The sequence below is a fragment of the Phyllobates terribilis genome, unplaced genomic scaffold, assembly GCF_046119375.1.
Source record: "Phyllobates terribilis strain yellow unplaced genomic scaffold, ASM4611937v1 Scaffold_3__8_contigs__length_932513732, whole genome shotgun sequence".
Lineage (NCBI taxonomy): Eukaryota > Metazoa > Chordata > Amphibia > Anura > Dendrobatidae > Phyllobates > Phyllobates terribilis.
In genome coordinates, this window is record NW_027362763.1 from 2,180,807 (window position 1) to 2,204,505 (window position 23,699).

Genomic DNA, 23,699 nt, shown 5'->3' on the forward strand with positions numbered 1-23,699 from the left:
TAATTTGGTGCTGGTGCAGACTCTTTGTAATCTTTTTGAGCTAAGGATCATAGTGTACTTTCTTTCTTGGTAAGAGTTTAGTTACCTTATTGGTAAAAAAGAGAAAATAATTGAGAGAATTGTAAGAATTGGTGGAAAAGCTCCATAGCTGATTCACAAGAATTCATCTTTGAGTTTTGGACAATGCTTTGCCTTGTTTTTGAACTTTTTAGTAATTGGCTCTTTCAAGACATATTCAGTCCTCCTTTTTTTAAGTAAAACTTTAGTAGATTTAACAGCCATAATCCCAAATCTCTCAAGTTTGTTCATGCATTGGTGGTATAGTGGAGAGCATAGTTGCTTCCCAAGCAGTTAACCTGGGTTCGATTACCGGCCAATGCAATACATATGTAGTTTTATTTCTGGCATATCATACATTTTACAAACTATTTTGTAATGTTAGTGCAGAAAATGTAAAAAAAAAGCTGGTCCTGTAAGCATTGGTGGTATAGTGGTGAGCATAGCTGCCTTCCACGCAGTTGACCCTGGTTCGATTCCTGGCCAATGCAAAACATGGGTGTGTTTTTTTTTCAGGCACGTCATAATTTTTACTAACAATTTTGTAGGGTTAGTGCAGAAAATGTGAAAAAAATGCTGGGTACCTTAAGCATTTTTGGTATAGTGGTGAGCAAACCTGCCTTCCAAGCAGTTGACCTGCGATTGATTCCTGGTCAATGCAATACTTATGTGGGTTTTTTTTTCCTGGCACGTCTTACTTTTTACTAATAATTTTGTATTGTTAGTGCAGAAAATGTAAGAAAAAAACATGACTTCTGTAAGTGTTGGTGGTACAGTGGTCAGCATATCTGCCTTCCAAGCATTTGACCCGGGTTCAATTCCCTGCCAACGCATGAATTGTTTTTCACATTTGGTGATGCTTTTAGTCTGTTTTAATTTTTCGTGTTAAGGCTCATGCTCCTCTTTCTTCTTAGAGTTTAGCAACCACGAAAATGAGAAAAAAATTGAAGAGAATATTTCTTAGATTTTTTTCAACTGTCTCATCTAACTGATCTTCTGCTCTTCAGTTGTTGATTAAATACTTTGTAGGGTTAGTCTCCAATACGAAAGCAATGTCAGGGTTGGCATTGGTGTTATGCTGGTGGGAGTAGTTGCTTTTTAAACAATAGGCCATAGTTTAATTCTTGAAGAACTCATTGTTTTTTGCATTTGGTGGTGTTTGGAATCTTTTTCACTTTCTGTGCTAAGGCTTATGCTTTAATTTCTTTCTTGGTAACACTTTAGCTACCTTAGTGGGCAGAAAGCAAAGCTAATTGAGAGAATTTGTAGGCAGAGGTGGAAAAGCTACATAACTGATTCCAAAAACTCCTCTGTCTTTAGAGTTAGTGTTAAAAATGCCAAAAATGGCAGAGGTCTTTAGGGGGAATTTGGTGCTGCTGTTGACTCTTTGTAATCTGTTTGAGCTAAGGCTCATAGTGTACTTTCTTTCTTGGTAAGAGTTTAGTTATCTTATTGGCAAAAAAGTGAAAATAATTGAGAGAAATGTAAGAATTGGTGGAAAAGCTCCATAGCTGATTCACAAGAATTCATCTTTGAGTTTTGGACAATGCTTTGCCTTGTTTTTAAACTTTTTAGTAATTGGCTCTTTCAAGACATATTCAGTCCTCCTTTTTTAAGTAAAACTTTAGCAGATTTAACAGCCAAAATCCCAAACCAGTCAAGTGGATTCATGCATTGGTGGTATAGTGGTGAGCATAGCTGCTTCCTAACCAGTTGACCCGGGTTTGATTCCCGGCCATTGCAATACTTATGTAGATTTATTTCTGGCATATCATACATTTTACAAACTATTTTGTAATGTTAGTGCAGAAAATGTAAAAAAAAAAGCTGGTCTTGTAAGCATTGGTGGTATAGTGGTGAGCATAGCTGCCTTCCAAGCAGTTGACCCGGGTTCAATTCCCTGCCAATACAAAACATCTGTGTTTCTTTTTTTCAGGCACGTCATACTTTTTACTAACAATTTTGTAGGGTTAGTGCAGAAAATGTGAAAAAAATGCTGGGTACCTTAAGCATTTTTGGTATAGTGGTGAGCAAACCTGCCCTCCAAGCAGTTGACCTGCGATTGATTCCTGGTCAATGCAATACTTATGTGGGGTTTTTTTTCCTGGCACGTCTTACTTTTTACTAATAATTTCGTATTGCTAGTGCAGAAAATGTAAGAAAAAAACTTGGCTTCTGTAAGTGTTGGTGGTATAGTGGTGAGAATCGCTGCTTTCCAAGTAGTTGATCCAAGTTCGATTCTCAGCCAATGCATGAATTGTTTTTCACATTTGGTGATGCTTTTAGTCTGTTTTAATTTTTCGTGTTAAGTCTCAGGCTCTTCTTTCTTCTTAGAGTTTAGCAACCACGAAAATGAGAAAAAAATTGAAGAGAATATTTCTTAGCTTTTTTTCAACTGTCTCATCTAACTGATCTTCTGCTCTTCAGTTGTTGATTAAACACTTTGTAAGGTTAGTCTCCAATATAAAAGCAATGTCAGGGTTGGCATTGGTGTTATGCTGGTGGGTGTAGTTGCTTTTAAAACAATAGGCCATAGTTTAATTCTTGAAGAACTCATTGTTTTTTGCATTTGGTGGTGTTTGGACTCTTTTTCACTTTCTGTGCTAAGGCTTATACTTTTATTTCTTTCTTGGTAACACTTTAGCTACCTTAGTGGGCAGAAAGCAAAGCTAATTGAGAGAATTTTGTAGGCAGAGGTGGAAAAGCTACATAACTGATTCCAAAAACTCCTCTGTCTTTAGAGTTAGTGTTAAAAATGCCAAAAATGGCAGAGGTCTTTAGGGGTAATTTGGTGCTGGTGCAGACTCTTTGTAATCTTTTTGAGCTAAGGATCATAGTGTACTTTCTTTCTTGGTAAGAGTTTAGTTACCTTATTGGTAAAAAAGTGAAAATAATTGAGAGAATTGTAAGAATTGGTGGAAAAGCTCCATAGCTGATTCACAAGAATTCATCTTTGAGTTTTGGACAATGCTTTGCCTTGTTTTTGAACTTTTTAGTAATTGGCTCTTTCAAGACATATTCAGTCCTCCTTTTTTTAAGTAAAACTTTAGTAGATTTAACAGCCATAATCCCAAATCCCTCAAGTTTGTTCATGCATTGGTGGTATAGTGGAGAGCATAGTTGCTTCCCAAGCAGTTAACCTGGGTTCGATTACCGGCCAATGCAATACATATGTAGTTTTATTTCTGGCATATCATACATTTTACAAACTATTTTGTAATGTTAGTGCAGAAAATGTAAAAAAAAAAGCTGGTCCTGTAAGCATTGGTGGTATAGTGGTGAGCATAGCTGCCTTCCAAGCAGTTGACCCTGGTTCGATTCCTGGCCAATGCAAAACATGGGTGTGTTTTTTTTTCAGGCACGTCATAATTTTTACTAACAATTTTGTAGGGTTAGTGCAGAAAATGTGAAAAAAATGCTGGGTACCTTAAGCATTTTTGGTATAGTGGTGAGCAAACCTGCCTTCCAAGCAGTTGACCTGCGATTGATTCCTGGTCAATGCAATACTTATGTGGGTTTTTTTTTCCTGGCACGTCTTACTTTTTACTAATAATTTTGTATTGTTAGTGCAGAAAATGTAAGAAAAAAACATGACTTCTGAAAGTGTTGGTGGTATAGTGGTCAGCATATCTGCTTTCCAAGCATTTGACCCGGGTTCAATTCCCTGCGAACGCATGAATTGTTTTTCACATTTGGTGATGCTTTTAGTCTGTTTTAATTTTTCGTGTTAAGGCTCATGCTCCTCTTTCTTCTTAGAGTTTAGCAACCACGAAAATGAGAAAAAAATTGAAGAGAATATTTCTTAGATTTTTTTCAACTGTCTCATCTAACTGATCTTCTGCTCTTCAGTTGTTGATTAAATACTTTGTAGGGTTAGTCTCCAATACGAAAGCAATGTCAGGGTTGGCATTGGTGTTATGCTGGTGGGAGTAGTTGCTTTTTAAACAATAGGCCATAGTTTAATTCTTGAAGAACTCATTGTTTTTTGCATTTGGTGGTGTTTGGAATCTTTTTCACTTTCTGTGCTAAGGCTTATGCTTTTATTTCTTTCTTGGTAACACTTTAGCTACCTTAGTGGGCAGAAAGCAAAGCTAATTGAGAGAATTTGTAGGCAGAGGTGGAAAAGCTACATAACTGATTCCAAAAACTCCTCTGTCTTTAGAGTTAGTGTTAAAAATGCCAAAAATGGCAGAGGTCTTTAGGGGGAATTTGGTGCTGCTGTTGACTCTTTGTAATCTGTTTGAGCTAAGGCTCATAGTGTACTTTCTTTCTTGGTAAGAGTTTAGTTATCTTATTGGCAAAAAAGTGAAAATAATTGAGAGAAATGTAAGAATTGGTGGAAAAGCTCCATAGCTGATTCACAAGAATTCATCTTTGAGTTTTGGACAATGCTTTGCCTTGTTTTTAAACTTTTTAGTAATTGGCTCTTTCAAGACATATTCAGTCCTCCTTTTTTAAGTAAAACTTTAGCAGATTTAACAGCCAAAATCCCAAACCAGTCAAGTGGATTCATGCATTGGTGGTATAGTGGTGAGCATAGCTGCTTCCTAACCAGTTGACCCGGGTTTGATTCCCGGCCATTGCAATACTTATGTAGATTTATTTCTGGCATATCATACATTTTACAAACTATTTTGTAATGTTAGTGCAGAAAATGTAAAAAAAAAAGCTGGTCTTGTAAGCATTGGTGGTATAGTGGTGAGCATAGCTGCCTTCCAAGCAGTTGACCCGGGTTCAATTCCCTGCCAATACAAAACATCTGTGTTTCCTTTTTTCAGGCACGTCATACTTTTTACTAACAATTTTGTAGGGTTAGTGCAGAAAATGTGAAAAAAATGCTGGGTACCTTAAGCATTTTTGGTATAGTGGTGAGCAAACCTGCCCTCCAAGCAGTTGACCTGCGATTGATTCCTGGTCAATGCAATACTTATGTGGGGGTTTTTTTCCTGGCACGTCTTACTTTTTACTAATAATTTCGTATTGCTAGTGCAGAAAATGTAAGAAAAAAACATGGCTTCTGTAAGTGTTGGTGGTATAGTGGTGAGAATCGCTGCTTTCCAAGTAGTTGATCCAAGTTCGATTCTCAGCCAATGCATGAATTGTTTTTCACATTTGGTGATGCTTTTAGTCTGTTTTAATTTTTCGTGTTAAGTCTCAGGCTCTTCTTTCTTCTTAGAGTTTAGCAACCACGAAAATGAGAAAAAAATTGAAGAGAATATTTCTTAGCTTTTTTTCAACTGTCTCATCTAACTGATCTTCTGCTCTTCAGTTGTTGATTAAACACTTTGTAAGGTTAGTCTCCAATATAAAAGCAATGTCAGGGTTGGCATTGGTGTTATGCTGGTGGGTGTAGTTGCTTTTAAAACAATAGGCCATAGTTTAATTCTTGAAGAACTCATTGTTTTTTTGCATTTGGTGGTGTTTGGAATCTTTTTCACTTTCTGTGCTAAGGCTTATGCTTTGATTTCTTTCTTGGTAACACTGTAGCTAACTTAGTGGGCAGAAAGCAAAGCTAATTGAGAGAATTTGTAGGCAGAGGTGGAAAAGCTACATAACTGATTCCAAAAACTCCTCTGTCTTTAGAGTTAGTGTTAAAAATGCCAAAAATGGCAGAGGTCTTTAGGGGTAATTTGGTGCTGGTGCTGACTCTTTGTAATCTTTTTGAGCTAAGGCTCATAGTGTACTTTCTTTCTTAGTAAGAGTTTAGTTACCTTATTGGCAAAAAAGTGAAAATAATTGAGAGAATTGTAAGAATTGGTGGAAAAGCTCCATAGCTGATTCACAAGAATTCATCTTTGAGTTTTGGAAAATGCTTTGCCTTGTTTTTAAACTTTTTAGTAATTGGCTCTTTCAAGACATATTCAGTCCTCCTTTTTTTAAGTAAAACTTTAGCAGATTTAACAGCCATAATCCCAAACCAGTCAAGTTGGTTCATGCATTGGTGGTATAGTGGTGAGCATAGCTGCTTCCCAAGCAGTTGACCCGGGTTCGATTCCCGGCCAATGCAATACTTATGTAGTTTTATTTCTGGCATAACATACATTTTACAAACTATTTTGTAATGTTAGTGCAGAAAATGTAAAAAAAAAGCTGATCCTGTAAGCATTGGTGGTATAGTGGTGAGCATAGCTGCCTTCCAAGCAGTTGACCCGGGTTCAATTCCCAGCCAATACGAAACATCGGTGGTTTTTTTTTTCAGGCACGTCATACTTTTTACTAACAATTTTGTAGGGTTAGTGCAGAAAATGTGAAAAAAATGCTGGGTACCTTAAGCATTTTTGGTATAGTGGTGAGCAAACCTGCCTTCCAAGCAGTTGACCTGCGATTGATTCCTGGTCAATGCAATACTTATGTGGGGGTTTTTTTCCTGGCACGTCTTACTTTTTACTAATAATTTCGTATTGTTAGTGCAGAAAATGTAAGAAAAACACATGGCTTCCGTAAGTGTTGGTGGTATAGTGGTGAGCATAGCTGCCTTCAAAGCAGTTGACCCGGGTTCGATTCCTGGTCAATGCAAAACATGGGTGTGTTTTTTTTTCAGGCACGTCATAATTTTTACTAATAATTTTGTATTGTTAGTGCAGAAAATGTAAGAAAAAAACATGGCTTCTGTAAGTGATGGTGGTATAGTGGTGAGCATAGCTGCCTTCCAAGCAGTTGACCCTGGTTCGGTTCTCAGCCAATGCATGAATTGTTTTTCACATTTGCTGATGCTTTTAGTCTGTTTTAATTTTTCGTGTTAAGGCTCATGCTCTTCTTTCTTCTTAGAGTTTAGCAACCACGAAAATGAGAAAAAAATTGAAGAGAATATTTCTTAGATTATTTTCAACTGTCTCATCTAACTGATCTTCTGCTCTTCAGTTGTTGATTAAATACTTTGTAGGGTTAGTCTCCAATATGAAAGCAATGTCAGGGTTGGCATTGGTGTTATGTTGGTGGGTGTAGTTGCTTTTAAAACAATAGGCCATAGTTTAATTCTTGATGAACTCATTGTTTTTTTGCATTTGGTGGTATTTGGAATCTTTTTCACTTTCTGTGCTAAGGCTTATGCTTTTATTTCTTTCTTGGTAACACTTTAGGTACCTTAGTGGGCAGAAAGCAAAGCTAATTGAGAGAATTTGAAGGCAGAGGTGGAAAATCTACATAACTGATTCCAAAAACTCCTCTGTCTTTAGAATTAGTGTTAAAAATGCCAAAAATGACAGAGGTCTTTAGGGGGAATTTGGTACTGCTGTTGACTCTTTGTAATCTGTTTGAGCTAAGGCTCATAGTGTACTTTCTTTCTTGGTAAGAGTTTAGTTACCTTATTGGCAAAAAAGTGAAAATAATTGAGAGAAATGTAAGAATTGGTTTCAAAGCTACATAGCTGATTCACAAGAATTCATCTTTGAGTTTTGGACAATGCTTTGCCTTGTTTATAAACTTTTTAGTAATTGGCTCTTTCAAGACATATTCAGTCCTCCTTTTTTAAGTAAAACTTTAGCAGATTTAACAGCCAAAATCCCAAACCAGTCAAGTGGGTTCATGCATTGGTGGTGTAGTGGTGAGCATAGCTGCTTCCCAAGCAGTTGACCCGGGTTCGATTTCCAGCCAATGCAATACTTATGTACTTTTATTTCTGGCATATCATTCATTTTACAAACTATTTTGTAATGTTAGTGCAGAAAATGTAAAAAACAAAGCTGACTCAGTAAGCATTGGTGGTATAGTGGTGAGCATAGCTGCCTTCCAAGCATTTGACCTTGGTTCAATTCCCGGGCACTACTAAACATTGGTGTTTTTTTTTTCAGGCACGTCATACTTTTTACTAACAATTTTGTAGGGTTAGTGCAGAAAATGTGAAAAAAATGCTGGGTACCTTAAGCATTTTTGGTATAGTGGTGAGCAAACCTGCCTTCCAAGCAGTTGACCTGCGATTGATTCTTGGTCAATGCAATACTTATGTGGGGGGTTTTTTCTTGGCACGTCTTACTTTTTACTAATAATTTCGTATTGATAGTGCAGAAAATGTAAGAAAAAAACATGGCTTCTGTAAGTGTTGGTGGTATAGTGGTGAGAATCGCTGCCTTCCAAGTAGTTGACCCGAGTTTGATTCTCAGCCAATGTATGAATTGTTTTTCACATTTGGTGATGGTTTTAGTCTGTTTTAATTTTTCGTGTTAAGTCTCAGGCTCTTCTTTCTTCTTAGAGTTTAGCAACCACAAAATGAGAAAAAAAATGAAGAGAATATTTCTTAGCTTTTTTTCAACTGTCTCATCTAACTGATCTTCTGCTCTTCAGTTGTTGATTAAACACTTTGTAGGGTTAGTCTCCAATATGAAAGCAATGTCAGGGTTGGCATTGGTGTTATGCTGGTGGGTGTAGTTGCTTTTAAAACAATAGGCCATAGTTTAATTCTTGAAGAACTCATTGTTTTTTTGCATTTGGTGGTGTTTGGAATCTTTTTCACTTTCTGTGCTAAGGCTTATGCTTTTATTTCTTTCTTGGTAACACTTTAGCTACCTTAGTTAGCAAAAAGCAAAGCTAATTGAGAGAATTTGTAGGCAGAGGTGGAAAAGCTACATAACTGATTCCAAAAACTCCTCTGTCTTTAGAGTTAGTGTTAAAATTGCCAAAAATGGCAGAGGTCTTTAGGGGGAATTTGGTGCTGCTGTTGACTCTTTGTTATCTGTTTGAGCTAAGGCTCATAGTGTACTTTCTTTCTTGGTAAGAGTTTAGTTACCTTATTGGCAAAAAAGTGAAAATAATTGAGAGAATTGTAAGAATTGGTGGAAAAGCTCCATAGCTGATTCACAAGAATTCATCTTTGAGTTTTGGACAATGCTTTGCTTGTTTTTAAACTTTTTAATAATTGGCTCTTTCAAGACATATTCAGTCCTCCTTTTTTTAAGTAAAACTTTAGCAGATTTAACAGCCATAATCCCAAACCAGACAAGTTGGTTCATGCATTGGTGGTATAGTGGTGAGCATAGCTGCTTCACAAGCAGTTGTCCTGGGTTCGATTCCCGGCCAATGCAATTATTATGTAGTTTTATTTCTGGCATTTCAAACATTTTACAAACTATTTTGTAATGTTAGTGCAGAAAATATAAAAAAAAAAGCTGATCCTGTAAGCATTGGTGGTATAGTGGTGAGCATAGCTGCCTTCCAAGCAGCTGACCCGGGTTCAATTTCTGGCCAATGCAAAATGTGAGAGTGTTTTTTTTTCAGGCACGTCATAATTTTTACTAACAATTTTGTAGGGTTAGTGCAGAAAATGTGAAAAAAATGCTGGGTACCTTAAGCATTTTTGGTATAGTGGTGAGCAAGCCTGCCTTCCAAGCAGTTGACCTGCGATTGATTCCTGGTCAATGCAATACTTTTGTGGGTTTTTTTTTCCTGGCACGTCTTACTTTTTACTAATAATTTTGTATTGTTAGTGCAGAAAATGTAAGAAAAAAACATGGCTTCTGTAAGTGTTGGTGGTGTAGTGGTGAGCATTGCTGCCTTCCAAGCAGTTGACCCAGGTTCGATTCTCAGACAACACTTGAATTGTTTCTAACATTTGGTGATTTTTTTAGTCTGTTTTAATTTTTCGTGTTAAGGCTCATGCTCTTCTTTCTTCTTAGAGTTTAGCAACCACGAAAATGAGAAAAAAATTGAAGAGAATATTTCTTAGCGTTTTTTCAACTGTCTCATCTAACTGATCTTCTGCTCTTCAGTTGTTGATTAAATACTTTGTAGGGTTAGTCTCCAATATGAAAGCAATGTCAGGGTTGGCATTGGTGTTATGCTGGTGGGTGTAGTTGCTTTTAAAACAATAGGCCATAGTTTAATTCTTGAAGAACTCATTGTTTTTTTGCATTTGGTGGTGTTTGGACTCTTTTTCACTTTCTGTGCTAAGGCTTATGCTTTTATTTCTTTCTTGGTAACACTTTAGCTACCTTGGTGGGCAGAAAGCAAAGCTAATTGAGAGAATTTGTAGGCAGAGGTGGAAAAGCTACATAACTGATTCCAAAAACTCCTCTGTCTTTAGAGTTAGTGTTAAAAATGCCAAAAATGGCAGAGGTCTTTAGGGGTAATTTGATGCTGCTGTTGACTCTTTGTAATCTGTTTGAGCTAAGGCTCATAGTGTACTTTCTTTCTTGGTAAGAGTTTAGTTACCTTATTGGCAAAAAAGTGAAAATAATTGAGAGAATTGTAAGAATTGGTGGAAAAGCTCCATAGCTGATTCACAAGAATTCATCTTTGAGTTTTGGACAATGCTTTGCCTTGTTTTTAAACTTTTTAGTAATTGGCTCTTTCAAGACATATTCAGTCCTCCTTTTTTTAAGTAAAACTTTAGCAGATTTAACAGCCATAATCCCAAACCAGTCAAGTTGGTTCATGCATTGGTGGTATAGTGGTGGGTATAGTGGTGAGCATAGCTGCTTCCCAAGCAGTTGACCCGGGTTCGATTCCCGGCCAATGCAATACATATGTAGTTTTATTTCTGGCATATCATACATTTTACAAACTATTTTGTAATGTTAGTGCAGAAAATGTAAAAAAAAAAGCTAACCCTGTAAGCATTGGTGGTATAGTGGTGAGCATAGCTGCCTTCCAAGCAGTTGACCTGGGTTCAATTCCCGGCCAATACAAAACATCAGTGTTTTTATTTTTCAGGCACGTCATACTTTTTACTAACAATTTTGTAGGGTTAGTGCAGAAAATGTGAAAAAAATGCTGGGTACCTTAAGCATTTTTGGTATAGTGGTGAGCAAACCTGCCTTCCAAGCAGTTGGCCAGCGATTGATTCCTGGTCAATGCAATACTTATGTGGGTTTTTTTTTCCTAGCACGTCTTACTTTTTACTAATAATTTCGTATTGTTAGTGCAGAAAATGTAAGAAAAAAACATGGCTTCTGTAAGTGTTGGTGGTATAGTGGTGAGAACTGCTGCCTTCCAAGTAGTTGACCCGAGTTCGATTCTCAGCTAACGCATGAATTGTTTTTCACATTTGGCGATGCTTTTAGTCTGTTTTAATTTTTCGTGTTAATTCTTAGGCTCTTCTTTCTTCTTAGAGTTTAGCAACCACGAAAATTAGAAAAAAATTGAAGAGAATATTTCTTAGCTTTTTTTCAACTGTCTCATCTAACTGATCTTCTGCTCTTCAGTTGTTGATTAAACACTTTGTAGGGTTAGTCTCCAATATGAAAGCAATGTCAGGGTTGGCATTGGTGTTATGCTGGTGGGTGTAGTTGGTTTTAAAACAATAGGCCATAGTTTAATTCTTGAAGAACTCATTGTTTTTTTGCATTTGGTGGTGTTTGGACTCTTTTTCACTTTCTGTGCTAAGGCTTATGCTTTTATTTCTTTCTTGGTAACACTTTAGCTACCTTAGTTGGCAAAAAGCAAAGCTAATTGAGAGAATTTGTAGTCATAGGTGGAAAAGCTACATAACTGATTCCAAAAACTCCTCTGTCTTTAGAGTTAGTGTTAAAAATGCCAAAAATGGCATTAAGGGGTAATTTGGTGCTGGTGCTGACTCTTTGTAATCTTTTTGAGCTAAGACTCATAGTGTACTTTCTTTCTTGGTAAGAGTTTAGTTACCTTATTGGCAAAAAAGTGAAAATAATTGAGAGAATTGTAAGAATTGGTGGAAAAGCTCCATAGCTGATTCACAAGAATTCATCTTTGAGGTTTGGACAATGCTTTGCCTTGTTTTTAAACTTTTTAGTAATTGGCTCTTTCAAGACATATTCAGTCCTCCTTTTTTAAGTAAAACTTTAGCAGATTTAACAGCCAAAATCCCAAACCAGTCAAGTGGGTTCATTCATTGGTGGTATAGTGGTGAGCATAGCTGCTTCCCAAGCAGTTGACCCGTGTTCGATTTCCAGCCAATGCAATACTTATGTAGTTTTATTTCTGGCATATCATACATTTTACAAACTATTTTGTAATGTTAGTTCAGAAAATGTAAAAAAAAAAGCTGACCCTGTAAGCATTGGTGGTATAGTGGTGAGCATTGCTGCCTTCCAAGCAGTTGACCCTGGTTCAATTCCCGGGCAATACAAAACATTGGTGTTTTTTTTTTTCAGGCATGTCATACTTTTTACTAACAATTTTGTAGGGTTAGTGCAGAAAATGTGAAAAAAATGCTGGGTACCTTAAGCATTTTTGGTATAGTGGTGAGCAAACCTGCCTTCCAAGCAGTTGACCTGCGATTGATTCCTGGTCAATGCAATACTTATGTGGGTTTTTTTTTCCTGGCTCGTCTTACTTTTTACTAATAATTTCGTATTGTTAGTGCAGAAAATGTAAGAAAAAAACATGGCTTCGGTAAGTGTTGGTGGTATAGTGGTGAGAATTGCTGCCTTCCAAGTAGTTGACCCGAGTTCGATTCTCAGCCAACGCATGAAATGTTTTTCACATTTGGTGATGCTTTTAGTCTCTTTTAATTTTTCGTGTTAAGTCTCAGGCTCTTCTTTCTTCTTAGAGTTTAGCAACCACGAAAATGAGAAAAAAATTGAAGAGAATATTTCTTAGCTTTTTTTCAACTGTCTCATCTAACTGATCTTCTGCTCTTCAGTTGTTGATTAAATACTTTGTAGGGTTTGTCTCCAATATGAAAGCAATGTCAGGGTTGGCATTGGTGTTATGCTGGTGGGTGTAGTTGCTTTTAAAACAATAGGCCATAGTTTAATTCTTGAAGAACTCATTGTTTTTTTGCATTTGGTGGTGTTTGGACTCTTTTTCACTTTCTGTGCTAAGTCTTATGCTTTTATTTCTTTCTTGGTAACACTTTAGCTACCTTAGTGGGCAAAAAGCAAAGCTAATTGAGAGAATTTGTAGGCAGAGGTGGAAAAGCTACATAACTGATTCCAAAAACTCCTCTGTCTTTAGCGTTAGTGTTAAAAATGCCAAAAATGGCAGAGATCTTTAGGGGGAATTTGGTGCTGCTGTTCACTCTTTGTAATCTGTTTGACCTAAGGCTCATAGTGTACTTTCTTTCTTGGTAAGAGTTTAGTTACCTTATTGGCAAAAAAGTGAAAATAATTGAGAGAATTGTAAGAATTGGTGGAAAAGCTCCATAGCTGATTCACAAGAATTCATCTTTGAGTTTTGGACAATGCTTTGCCTTGTTTTTAAACTTTTTAGTATTTGGCTCTTTCAAGACATATTCAGTCCTCCTTTTTTTTAAGTAAAACTTTAGCAGATTTAACAGACATGATCCCAAACCAGTCAAGCTGGTTCATGCATTGGTGGTATAGTGGTGAGCATAGCTGCTTCCCAAGCAGTTGACCCGGGTTTGGTTCCCAGCCAATGCAATACTTATGTAGTTTTATTTCTGGCATATCATACATTTTACAAACTATTTTGTAATGTTAGTGCAGAAAATGTAAAAAAAAAAGCTGATCCTGTAAGCATTGGTGGTATAGTGGTGAGCATAGCTGCCTTCCAAGCAGTTGACCCGGGTTTGATTACTGGCCAATGTAAAACATGGGTGTGTTTTTTTTTCAGGCACGTCATAATTTTTACTAACAATTTTGAAGGGTTAGTGCAGAAAATGTGAAAAAAATGCTGGGTTCCTTAAGCATTTTTGGTATAGTGGTGAGCAAACCTGCCTTCCAAGCAGTTGACCTGCGATTAATTCCTGGTCAATGCAATACTTATGTGGGTTTTTTTTTCCTGGCACGTCTTACTTTTTACTAATAATTTCGTATTGTTAGTGCAGAAAATGTAAGAAAAAAACATGGCTTCTGTAAGTGTTGGTGGTATAGTGGTGAGAATCGCTTCCTTCCAAGTAGTTGACCCGGGTTCGATTCCTGGCCAACGCATGAAAACGCATGAATTGTTTTTCACATTTGGTGATGCTTTTAGTCTCTTTTAATTTTTCGTGTTAAGTCTCAGGCTCTTCTTTCTTCTTAGAGTTTAGCAACCACGAAAATGAGAAAAAAATTGAAGAGAATATTTCTTAGATTTTTTTCAACTGTCTCATCTAACTGATCTTCTGCTCTTCAGTAGAGATGAGCGTTGTTCTACTCGAACTGTTCGCCAATCTCAAATTCGAGCTGTTTTGGGCAGTGTTTGAGCCGTTCGGCGAACACGAACAATTTGAGAAAAATTCGGCTGTTCGAGGTTATGTTCGATAACTGTTCGTGCACCAAAATCATAACTGGATTTTTTCTCAGTAATGATGAAAATTAATGTTAATACGCAGTTTGAGTGTACAGCGGGGTGGGGGGAGGGGCAGGGGATGGATCTCTGCAGGAACAATGAAGATCTCCATTTTTTTTTCTCTTTCCCGCATTTGCAGTGGGGAGGTGCAATCTGTCAGCCCATCAGCAGCGCATACACGGAGCGAAGTGCTTTTTTTCACACAAGCAAGGGCATGTGTCATTGGCAGTGTATGTCACATGTCCTTGCCCTATAAGACCAAGCCATTTTCCCCGTCGCCACCATTTTCTCACTGCTGCAGCTGCGTGTTAGACGGCACCGCTCTTGCTGTGTGCGCTATACCTTGTTAATTTCAAGCCAATTTTCGCACAAATCTACAGATAGCTTGGGAGTAGGGAATAGTTGTGATTGCAGTCCTTGTAAGGACTAGGTTACAGCATTTCCTACGACTTTTATCAGGCAGGTCTGTGCTCTTAAATAGATAGATTGTGGGAGTAAAGACTAATTGTAATTGGAGTCCTTTTCAGGACTAGGTTACATCAGTTCCTATCAGTTTTTGCCAGGCAGGTCTGTGCCAGTGCTGTGCAAGTTTTTTTCACAGCATTTGGCTGAATCTAGCAAAGCTAATCCTTTTTGGCCTATTGCAGAGTGTGTTAGTCAGTGGAGTAGCCTATCTGTATTGCAAGATATACCACCTGTGTATAGAATACCAATTTTTTTACTGCACCTAGTGAAGTAAAATCTTTTGGGCATAGCATCATTCTATTAGTCCATCTATACTGACCTCCATCAGGTTGCAAATTGAATATAATTTTTTTCTGCATCTAGCTCTGAAAAAATATTGGGCTTCTAGCTGTGTGTGGGACTTGTTGTATTAGTCCATCTATACTGACCTCCATCAGGTTGCAAACTGCATATATTTTTTTCTTCATCTACCTCTGAAAAAATATTGGGCTTCTAGCTGTGTGTGGGACTTGTTCTATTAATCCATCTATACAGACCTCCATCAGGTTGCAAACTGAATATATTTTTTTCTGCATCTACCTCTGAAAAAATATTGGGCTTCTAGCTGTGTGTGGGACTTGTTCTATTAATCCATCTATACAGACCTCCATCAGGTTGCAAACTGAATATATTTTTTTCTGCATCTACCTCTGAAAAAATATTTGGCTTCTAGCTGTGTGTGGGACTTGTTCTATTAATCCATCTATACAGACCTCCATCAGGTTGCAAACTGAATATATTTTTTTCTGCATCTACCTCTGAAAAAATATTGGGCTTCTAGCTGTGTGTGGGACTTGTTCTATTAATCCATCTATACAGACCTCCATCAGGTTGCAAACTGAATATATTTTTTTCTGCATCTACCTCTGAAAAAATATTGGGCTTCTAGCTGTGTGTGGGACTTGTTCTATTAATCCATCTATACAGACCTCCATCAGGTTGCAAACTGAATATATTTTTTTCTGCATCTACCTCTGAAAAAATATTGGGCTTCTAGCTGTGTGTGGGACTTGTTCTATTAATCCATCTATACAGACCTCCATCAGGTTGCAAACTGAATATATTTTTTTCTGCATCTACCTCTGAAAAAATATTGGGCTTCTAGCTGTGTGTGGGACTTGTTCTATTAATCCATCTATACAGACCTCCATCAGGTTGCAAACTGAATATATTTTTTTCTGCATCTACCTCTGAAAAAATATTGGGCTTCTAGCTGTGTGTGGGACTTGTTCTATTAATCCATCTATACAGACCTCCATCAGGTTGCAAACTGAATATATTTTTTTCTGCATCTACCTCTGAAAAAATATTGGGCTTCTAGCTGTGTGTGGGACTTGTTCTATTAATCCATCTATACAGACCTCCATCAGGTTGCAAACTGAATATATTTTTTTCTGCATCTACCTCTGAAAAAATATTGGGCTTCTAGCTGTGTGTGGGACTTGTTGTATTAGTCCATCTATACTGACCTCCATCAGGTTGCAAACTGAATATATTTTTTTCTGCATCTACCTCTGAAAAAATATTGGGCTTCTAGCTGTGTGTGGGACTTGTTCTATTAATCCATCTATACAGACCTCCATCAAGTTGCAAACTGAATATATTTTTTTCTGCATCTACCTCTGAAAAAATATTGGGCTTCTAGCTGTGTGTGGGACTTGTTCTATTAATCCATCTATACAGACCTCCATCAGGTTGCAAACTGAATATATTTTTTTCTGCATCTACCTCTGAAAAAATATTGGGCTTCTAGCTGTGTGTGGGACTTGTTCTATTAATCCATCTATACAGACCTCCATCAGGTTGCAAACTGAATATATTTTTTTCTGCATCTACCTCTGAAAAAATATTGGGCTTCTAGCTGTGTGTGGGACTTGTTGTATTAGTCCATCTATACTGACCTCCATCAGGTTGCAAACTGAATATATTTTTTTCTGCATCTACCTCTGAAAAAATATTGGGCTTCTAGCTGTGTGTGGGACTTGTTGTATTAGTCCATCTATACTGACCTCCATCAGGTTGCAAACTGAATATATTTTTTTCTGCATCTACCTCTGAAAAAATATTGGGCTTCTAGCTGTGTGTGGGACTTGTTCTATTAATCCATCTATACAGACCTCCATCAGGTTGCAAACTGAATATATTTTTTTCTGCATCTACCTCTGAAAAAATATTGGGCTTCTAGCTGTGTGTGGGACTTGTTCTATTAATCCATCTATACAGACCTCCATCAGGTTGCAAACTGAATATATTTTTTTCTGCATCTACCTCTGAAAAAATATTGGGCTTCTAGCTGTGTGTGGGACTTTCTCTATTAGTCCATCTATACTGACCTCCATCAGGTTGCAAATTAAAAATATTTTTTTTCTGCATCTACCTCTGAAAAAATATTGGGCTTCTAGCTGTGTGTGGGACTTTCTCTATTAGTCCATCTATACTGACCTCCATCAGGTTGCAAATTAAAAATTATTTTTATCTGCATCTAGCTCTGAAAAAATATTTGGCCTTCTAGCAGTGTGTGGGACTTTCTCTATTAGTCCATCTATACTGATCTCCATCAGGTTGCAAATTAAAAATAATTTTTTTCTGCATCTACCTCTGAAAAAATATTGGGCTTCTAGCTGTGTGTGGGACTTTCTCTATTAGTCCATCTATACTGACCTCCATCAGGTTGCAAATTAAAAATAATTTTTATCTGCATCTAGCTCTGAAAAAATATTTGGCCTTCTAGCAGTATGTGGGACTTTCTCTATTAGTCCATCTATACTGACCTCCATCAGGTTGCAAATTGAATATAATTTTTTTCTGCATCTAACCCAGCCAATAGTTTTGGCCTAATACCACAGTTTGGCCACTCAGCTCTGCTCGGTTCCCATCCATTGTTTTTTTGTGCAAACAACTCCAGAGTTGTTAATTAGTTAACCACCAAAATGAGTGGAAAAAGGCCTGCTGCTGGTGGAAAGGGGAATAGGCGTGTTGGGAAGGGGAAAAAAGGTTGTGTCCGTGGGGTAGGTGTTAAAGCAACAGTAACATCTGCAGAAGAAAGACCATCTTCCAGCCAAACTAAAATGTCTACTTCTTTTAGCGGACAATGTGATAAGATCCCTTTCTTACGGCCACGCCAATTGCTACAAATTCCAGATGAGGCACAAAAACAGCAGGTGCTTCAACGGATATCAATTGCTCCTTTAAGTGGGCTCTCCTCCACATCAACTTCAACATCACAAATACTCCAGTCCTCAAAGGTGTCACCCCAATCGCACTTGCTTCCTCACAGCTCCCAAATCTCCAGCTGCCCGTCTGAGTATGAGGTAGAACAGATGGTTGAGTCTGCAGAGCTGTTTACTCATACTATAGCCTGGGAATCAGAGGTCGACTCCAGCGCTTCTGTGAATCCAGACGAGGAAATGATCTGCACTGATGCCCAGAATCTTTATGAGTCGGATCCAGGACCAGACGCAGAAGGTTCTGACCATAATGTAGACCCTCATTCCCAAACTGTAACTCCTGTTGGTGGAGACAATGAGGAAGACGATGATAAGACTCAAATACCTGATTGGAGCGACAACTTTAGTTTTTTGTCAGGGCAGGAACAGGTTGGCTCTGAGGACGACGGGTGTGATAACGCACAGGGTGATGATGATGAGGTTGGAGATCCCACTTACTGTCAACCCACAGTCAGCCAAGAGATGAGGTCAGCAGAGGAGGTGGAGGAAGATGCTAGTGACGACGAGGTCAGGTTGCGCCTTCCTGGACAGAGACGTAGTACTGGAAGCACGTCAACAACTGCATCCTCAAACACAACTCTGCCTCTCACCACAAGTCGTGGTGGCTCTTCAGGTCGCATGGGTGCTAAGCCTTGCATACCCTGGGCATTTTTTCAGATCGATAAAGATGACCCAACTCGTGTTATCTGTAACATTTGTCAGCAAAAGCTAAGTAGAGGCCAAAAAATACATAGTTTGAGTACTTCATGCATGAACCGGCACATGGACATGAAGCATAAGTTGCAGTGGGAAGCTCAGTGTGCTACAATGCGGCCTAGCCGGCCGGGCCAACCACCGTCTGCCATATCTTGTGCATCCGCGGCCTCTTCATCCTCTGTGACTGGGGGGACAGCAGTCACACCTATTTTGGGGCGCACACCTGCCACCTCTTTACCCGCAACAGCCAGCGTGATTGGCAGGTCATCATTTTCTTTGGAGGTGGTAACACCAGCTGGTGTTGAGCGCTGTCCGACATCGATAGCACCACCTTTGTATCAAGGCAACCTAACATGTCCGCCTGCATCTTCCTCACAGACCGGCAGTTTGCCGGGGACACCCTTATCAACCCCGTCTAAGCACAATAGCCAGCCCTCGGTCCCTCAGATGTGGACAAGTAAAAGACCATTTCCTCCTAGCCATGAGAAAGCTAAGAGGTTGAATTTCACCATCTGCAAGCTCTTGGCTACAGAAATGCTGCCTTTCCGCCTGGTGGACACAGAGGATTTTCGAGACCTTATGTCCGTCGCAGTGCCCCAATACCAGATGCCCAGTCGGCACTACTTCTCAAAGAAAGGTGTGCCTGCGCTCCACCAGCATGTCGCACACAACATCACCGCTTCTTTGAGAAACTCTGTGTGTGACAGGGTGCATTTCACCACAGACACTTGGACGAGTAGGCATGGACAGGGGCGTTACATGTCGCTGACTGGGCACTGGGTAACTATGGTGACAGCAGGACAAGGGGCTGCTGTCCAAGTCTTGCCGTCCCCACGAGTTGTGCGTCAATCCTCTTTATGTCAAAGTTCCTCCACTGCTTCTGCCTCCTCAACCTCCTCTCGGTCTTCCACCTGCACCCAAAGCCTGTCTGGTCATGCCACAAGCTTTCTAACTGCGCAGAAGGGATCCTGCACACCTCCTTACTATGCTGGCAGTAGGGCTCAACGTCATCAGGCGGTTTTTACATTGAAATGTCTGGGAAATGTGAGTCACACAGCTGAGGAGTTGTGGTCAGCTCTGGAGAACCAATTTCATGAATGGTTGTCTCCACTGGACCTGAAACCAGGGAAGGCTGTGTGCGACAATGCTGCAAACCTGGGTGCGGCCCTTCGCCGGGGCAATGTCACACACGTGCCTTGTATGGCTCACGTGTTGAACCTGGTTGTCCAGCAATTTTTAGCCCACTATCCCAGACTAGATGGCCTTCTGCAGAGGGCACGGTCGCTGTGTGCTCACTTCCGCCATTCGCATCCCGCAGCTCAGCGACTTACATCTCTACAGAAGTCGTTGGGCCTGCCACTTCACCGGCTAAAATGCGATGTGCCTACCCGGTGGAATTCAACTCTGCACATGTTGCAGCGACTGTGGCAGCACCGACAAGCCCTGGTGCAATACGTTCTGACGTATAGCCTGGGCCAACGAGATCCAGAGGTGGGGCAAATCACGCTGGAGGAGTGGTCTCAGATCAGGGACCTATGCACCCTTCTGCACAGTTTTGAAATGGCGACGAAGATGTTTAGTGCTGACGATGCCATTATCAGCATGACTATTCCGGTGATTTACATGCTGGAGCACATGTTAAACAGAATTCGGAGACAGGTGGTGGCAAAAGAGGAGGTGGAGGAAGTAGAGGAGGAGGAGTTGTATGCGGAAGGGCTAACATCTGCAAGGTCCAGACGGTCGGCAGCACCGAGGCGGCAGGCATGTGAGGGTGGGGGAGATGGTTTTACCAGGGCGCATGGTAGCAGCCAAACTAGTGAGGAAGGTGCAGGAGCCCAGGAAGAAGTGGAGAACGAACTGATGGAAGACTCATCAGATGAGGGAGACCTTGATCACATTTTTGTTGTGCGAGGTTGGGGGGAGAGGACAGAGGAAGGAAGCATGATTGTTACCTCGCCACCAACACAACAGGGACTTGGTGCTCCTGGATGCGCAACACACATGAGTGCCTTCTTGCTGCACTACCTGCAACATGACCCTCGAATTGTGAGAATTAGAAATAATCCTGACTACTGGGTTGCCACACTGTTAGATCCCCGGTACAAAAGTAAATTTGCAGAAATTATTCCTGCCATAGAAAGGGATGCACGCATGCAGGAGTATCAGCAGAGACTGTTGCAGAATCTTACATGTGCTTTTCCACAAAATACCAGTGGTGCACATAGTGAATCTCACAGTTCCAACTTGCCAACCGTGGGACCGTCAAGTGTTCAGCACTCAAACCGTAACAGAACCACAGTATCTGCTGGTAACATCAATTTTGCGGAATCATTTCACCACTTTTTTAGCCCATCCTTTGCAAGGCCACAGGAGACAAGAAGTCTGACACATAGTCAACGCCTAGAGACGATGGTACAGGAGTATCTCCAAGTAAACATTGAAGCCACGACTGTGTCACTGGACCCTTGCTCTTTTTCGGCTTCCAATCTGGATAAATGGCCGGAGCTAGCCACTTACGCCTTGGAGATCTTGTCATGCCCCGCAGCCAGCGTTCTGTCTGAACGTGTGTTCAGCGCTGCTGGTGGTGTGCTGACAGATAAGTGCACGCGGCTCTCCACTGATAATGTAGACAGACTCACGTTCATAAAGATGAACAAATCATGGATCCGAAACGACTTTTCTACCCCTGTGTCATCCTGGGGAGAGTAAAAGCTTGATGATTGGTTAAAATCACCCTACCAACCGTTTTAAGCTTTCAAATTACTAATCATGTTTATCTGTATCTTGGCTGGAAAATAATTTGGGCTTTGTAGCAGTGTGCAGCACTGATCCTATTAGGCCATCTATACTAAAGCTTCACCAGATTTAAAATTAATAATAATTTTTAGCTGCATCTAGCCCGGAAAATAATTTTGGGGCTCCGAGATGCGCAAGACACATAAGTGCCTTCTTGCTGCACTACCTGCAGCATGACCCTCATATTGTCAGAATTCGAAGTAATCATGACTACTGGGTTGCCACAGTCTTAGATCCCCCAAACTTTTCGATCAACCTTTTCATTTTAATAAAGACCAAAAAAATGGTCATTTTTGAAATTATAAGCATTAGCAGGTTGTTAGAAACTGAAATCAAACAGTTTTCAACTCAAAACTTTATTCTAGGTGATGTTACATTTTCACATAGGACCCCTTGTTCGAAAGGAGCTTCTGAACTCTCTCGTCCATTGAATTTGTCAGGTTTTGGATGGTTTCTGCTTCAATTGTTTTGCATGAGGACAGAATACCCTCCCAGAGCTGTTGCTTAGATGTGAACTGCCTCCCGCCATCATAGACACTCCTTTTAATGATGCTCCAAAGGTTCTGAATGGGGTAGAGGTCAGGGGAGCATGGGGGTCACACCATAAGTTTGTCCCCTTTTATGCCCATATCAGCCAGAGATGCAGATGTTTTATGTGCAGCATGAGATGGTGCATTATCATGCAGAAAAATGATCTTGCTGTGAAATACACGGTTCTTCTTCTTGAACCATGGCAGGAAGTGCTGTTTGAGAAAAATCCACATACATTATGGAGTTCATCTTTAGCGCCTTCAGGGATCCTAAAGGGGCCGACAATCTCTCTCCCCATGATTCCAGCCCAAAACATTACTCCACCTCCTCCTTGTTGGCGCTGTAGCCGTGTTTGCGTGGGGTGTCCATCAACCAGCCATCCTCCACTCCATCCATCTGGACCATCGAGCGCTGCACGGCACTCATCCGTGAACAAAACAGTTTTGAAATCAGTCTTCATGTAATGTTTGGCCCACTGGAGCCGTTTCTGCTTGTGTGAAGTGGATAGAGGAGGTCGACAGGATGGCGTATGCACAGCTGCAAACCTCTGAAGGACCCTGCATCTTGTTGTTCTGGGGACGTTGGAGGCACAAGCAGCTTCAAAAACTTGTCTGCTGCTATGACAAGGCTTTTTTGCCGCTGCTCTTTCAACCTGACGTAATTGCCTGTAGGAAAGAGTCCTCAATTTGCCCTTATCAGCACGCACACGTGTGTACTGTAAATCAGCTACATACTTCTTGATTGCCAAGACACTTCATCCTGATCATCGCACAATGTTGATTGTAGTCATGCCTTGACCTAAACACTCCACAATTTGTTGCTTCTCAGCAGCCGACACATCCTTTTTCTTTCCCATTTTGGCAGAAAATGTAGGCTGCTTAATAATGTGAGAGAGCCTTCTTAAGTAGTCTTGCCTTTCATTGGACACACCTGCCAAACTAATTAGCACAGGTGTCTGCAATTGCTTACAGTGATATAAAGAGCCCTGACACGCATCACCATCAATGAGTTTAACTGACAAACAAACAAATTCTTCCCTTATCACTCCTAAACACTTTTTGCATAATAATTTGGAACACAGTGTACATGTGCTTTTCCACAAAACACCAGTGGTTCACGTAGTGAATCTTACAGTTCTAACTTGCCAACCGTGGTCTGTATGGAGTTGTTCAATAAAGGGCCCAAAATTAAGATAACATAGATGGGAGAGGTCTCTATGAATAGGAATTCCTAAGTATTTGATACCCTGTGAGGGCCAGGCAAAGGGAAAGTTGGACTGGATGGAATCCTATATGGATTTGGGGAGGGAGACATCGAGGGCCTCAGACTTCGCTGCATTGATTTTAAAATTTGACCATGTAACAAAGTGATCTATTTCAGCCATAACAGCATGGATGGATATATGTGATTGAGTGATATATACTAGGACATCATCAGCAAATAGAGAGCACTTGTACTCGGTGCCTCCCACCTCAATCCACCTAATATTGGGGTTATGGCGAATTTATGAGAGCAGGTGCTCCGTCACTAGGATGTATAAGAGAGGGGACAGAGGACATCCCTGCCTTGTCCCATTGGTGATTGTGAAAGGTGATGAAAATGTTCTGATGCACCCCCTGGGCCTTGGGACACCCGAAGCCGGACCCTTTTTGGTGGATGCTGGTGGTTGTAGTCTTCGTGGCGGCGACCCGGTTCCGTGGCTCAGGGTGGTCAAACCAGTGGCGGAACTATTTATGTGGTTTTGATGTT

The 23,699-nt window shown here is 40.0% G+C and overlaps 6 non-coding genes across 6 annotated transcripts; all 6 read left to right on the top strand.

Annotated features, from left to right (window-relative positions):
• Window positions 1-3,318: 3,318 nt before the first annotated feature.
• On the top strand, window positions 3,319-3,390 carry TRNAG-UCC (transfer RNA glycine (anticodon UCC)). Its single transcript has one exon. It is a non-coding gene; the product is annotated as a tRNA-Gly (tRNA).
• A 2,602-nt stretch (window positions 3,391-5,992) lies between these two features.
• Window positions 5,993-6,064, top strand: TRNAG-CCC (transfer RNA glycine (anticodon CCC)). The gene has a single exon. It is a non-coding gene; the product is annotated as a tRNA-Gly (tRNA).
• A 1,519-nt stretch (window positions 6,065-7,583) lies between these two features.
• On the top strand, window positions 7,584-7,655 carry TRNAG-CCC (transfer RNA glycine (anticodon CCC)). The gene has a single exon. It is a non-coding gene; the product is annotated as a tRNA-Gly (tRNA).
• Window positions 7,656-9,002: 1,347 nt separating this feature from the next.
• TRNAV-CAC (transfer RNA valine (anticodon CAC)) lies at window positions 9,003-9,074 on the top strand. The gene has a single exon. It is a non-coding gene; the product is annotated as a tRNA-Val (tRNA).
• Window positions 9,075-10,424: 1,350 nt separating this feature from the next.
• TRNAG-CCC (transfer RNA glycine (anticodon CCC)) lies at window positions 10,425-10,508 on the top strand. The gene has a single exon. It is a non-coding gene; the product is annotated as a tRNA-Gly (tRNA).
• A 96-nt stretch (window positions 10,509-10,604) lies between these two features.
• Window positions 10,605-10,676, top strand: TRNAG-UCC (transfer RNA glycine (anticodon UCC)). Its single transcript has one exon. It is a non-coding gene; the product is annotated as a tRNA-Gly (tRNA).
• Window positions 10,677-23,699: the final 13,023 nt, after the last annotated feature.